Source organism: Chrysochloris asiatica, unplaced genomic scaffold (assembly GCF_000296735.1).
Source record: "Chrysochloris asiatica unplaced genomic scaffold, ChrAsi1.0 scaffold00377, whole genome shotgun sequence".
In the NCBI taxonomy this organism is placed as follows: domain Eukaryota; kingdom Metazoa; phylum Chordata; class Mammalia; order Afrosoricida; family Chrysochloridae; genus Chrysochloris; species Chrysochloris asiatica.
In genome coordinates, this window is record NW_006408895.1 from 1,008,927 (window position 1) to 1,012,196 (window position 3,270).

Consider the following 3,270-nt stretch of genomic DNA (forward strand, 5'->3'; position numbering starts at 1 on the left):
TTTCCTATAAAAGAATTTTTTTGTAGAGCATTGAAAAGTAAATACAATAAAATAGCATAGAAACCTAATAGGGCAGAAAATTGAAATGTAGAGACATGAAAACAAGTTTATTTTAAGCAGAACACCACATGTCATAGATTAGGCTAATGATAAATTTATCTCCCTCAGTGGATCTGTGGATGCCAACTAACACGTCCAAGAAGCCAAAACTCTGATGTGACAGGTTTCTTCCTTCTTTCCCTTCTACTATTTCAAATAATGCGCACTGGCTTGAAACTTAGCTGACATGAGTAATAATAAAGCATACCTCTATCTAGAAGTGGTCTAATTTGGATCCCAGGAAAATACATAAGTGCTGCTTGAAGTATTGCTTAAAGGATTTTAAACAGCAAGTTGATGATACAGCAGCATATAAACTTATCATTAAAACTGTCTTCCATATTTCACAAAACATTGCAAGATCACAGTGGACAAATGAGAGTGAAAATTCTCACGTTCCAGGAAGAGCATGCAGAACACATTATGATCTATAAAAACGGCTTGTTCTTTTAGTTGGAAAGAGCTTGTTTCCAGTCCAAATAACATTCTCCAGAAGTTCCTGGGCCTCTTGGATCCCTTGACATGCAGCAACAGTAAGAAGCATCTTGACATTCCTAAGAGAGGCAGTTGTTTAGTAATATAAAGAAAGAGTAAACTAAAAACATCTGCCTGTCCCAAGGGTTCAGGCTAAGGGCCAGGTTAACACCTGTTTATAGTCATGCTAAGGGGCTGAGGGAAATGTGTGCCATTTCATCTGGGTTGCATCAGGAGATTCTTCATAATAAAACCAGACCTACCCAAAGAAGTAGTCCTCGGATATCAGAGTCCAGCTGGACTCTTTTGCCCTATTTAGAGAAGTTTTCTCAAGCCAAGTGTCTTAAGTAATGTCTGGGACACCCCTCTCTTGCAAGCAAATTCTAAATTTTGGGTTGGAAATGCTGTTTAAAAAGGGACTCCATTCAATTTACCCATATGGCATCTGTCAATTGTAAAACTAAATATTTTGACTGCACCATTTCAACTTGGCATCCTCAAAATGGTCATTTTACATTTTCATTACCAAGTAATGTGTGTGTAACCAAGAGCCCTGACTATGATAACAATTACCAAGACTTCTCTGTCCCTCAGCTCCTCACTGAACCTTCCCTTTCTGACCTTTGCCTAGCCCTCAGCTTGACCTAAAAACAAACAAACAAAATCCCCACTACCACTGAGTTGATTTCAAACCTATATGTGTTTTCCAAACTATAACTCTTTATGGCAGCAGACAGCCTCATCTTTCTCCCATAGAGTAAATGATTAATTTGAACAGCCAACCATGCAGTTAACAGTCCAATGCCTAACCACCATTGCCACCAGGGTCCTCTCAGCCTTAGAGAAGAGGTTAATAGAGGGAGTATGAAGATTCAGGGTTGGGTTAAAACTTGGAGGTTGGCTATACACATTGCTTGGTAATGAAATATATGACAGTTGCATTACTGTTTTTAAAAAATAAGCTGAAAGTTTAAGGCTTTATTTGTTGGGCCCTATCTAAATGTCTCTGACTCAAAATAGCACCATAAAAACGTCACAGACTACAAAATACTCAAAAAAACATCAGAAAAACTCTACAGAAAATAATAGTACTTCTCTTGAGGACTGCTGAGTAACTGAAAGAGGACACAATGGACACAAAGAGAATTTGCATAAATGAACTATCTGTCTGCCTTATCTACTTTATGGTCTCCTAGTGTGGTGTTGTAGGATCAGCACTAGACTGTGAACTACAAGGGCAGCAGTTCAAACCCATCAGCTGCTCTTACAAAACCCTATATAGGATCGCTATGAGTAGAAACTTACTTGAAGGCACTTAACAACAACAACAATCTATCTTATATTCTTAGCTATACAATTCTGTTTTATAAAACCATGCTTTAAAACCATAAAGCTGTTACGCAAGGGAGCCCTAAGAATTCACTGGAGATATTTAGCACCCTGAATGAACCTCGTCTTTAATTTCCAGTTCATTGAAAACTTTAATATTTTAATCTGTGGGCTCTATGCACATATATGAATATTGAATTCTCTTGCTTTCTGACTTTTATCAGAACTCATAGCAATATAAGTACATAGAAAGGCAAGAGTGGGAATTAAGCTATACATATGTTATTCTTTTGACTGCCAATTACAGGCAATATACAAGGACAGGACTAGAAGAAATGACATCTCAGCTAGAAGGGAAAAGGCAGCTAAAGTCATTACCCCATTTCCATAGAACCACTCATGTTTTTCAGCATTCCCACTGCAACATTAAAGGAAGCATGGGGATGGTCTTGCAGGGAGGCTTGTCTGAAGAAGAAAGGAAACAAAAAGAGTGATACAGATAAGAAGGAAAAAAAATATATGTTATGAAAACAAGGAAACAACCATGTGAAAAAGCATCCCCTTAATAAATTCAAGAGCAGCATCAATAAAAATATATAACCATGGTGTGGCACTGTAAGAGAAGCACTGGACCACAAGGGCAGTTTGAACCACAAGGTCGGTAGTTCTAACGCACCAGCCACTCTTGGGAAACCTTATAAAGGGTCACTGTGAGATGGGACAGACTCAACCACACTTAACTATAACAACAATGATTGAAAAGCATTGTTGTTACTATTAAGTGCAGTTGAGTCGATTCTGACCCATAGCAATCCTATATAGGATTTCTAAGGAGTGGCTGGTGAGATTGGACTGCCAGCCTTGCAGTTCTACAGTCTGGTGCATTAACCCACAGTGCCACACCAGGATTCCTGAAAAGCATTACTTACATCTTATCACAAACAGATTTGTTAAGCCTTCTCATTAAATTTTCTTTTACTTGAGACAATTATATATTGCTCTTTAAACAGTGATCTCACTTATTTTCTCCAAACCCATTCACCAGCTTTTCCAAATAAGAGCATATTGATATTCTTCTCTACCAAATATGACAAAAGGACATCTAGGGATAGTAGGAATTATGTAACATGCAACCTGATTCTGAAATCCTATTGTCAATTGGTTAAATATTAATGTAATATACCAATGCTATTCAATGGAACTTTCTACAGTGATGGAAATTTTCTACACCTTTGTCATCCAATGTGAGTACAGTGGGTCTGTAGGATAAGCACTGGACTATGAACCACAGCCAGCCTCTCATTAGAAGTAAGATAAAGTTTTCTGCACCCATAAAGATTTACAAATTCAGAAACACTATACAGGTTT

At 37.7% G+C, this 3,270-nt stretch overlaps 1 pseudogene; it reads right to left on the bottom strand.

The window, feature by feature from the left end:
• Positions 1–520: 520 nt before the first annotated feature.
• The window catches only part of LOC102819490, a 7,589-nt pseudogene continuing 4,839 nt past the window's right edge, over positions 521–3,270 (bottom strand).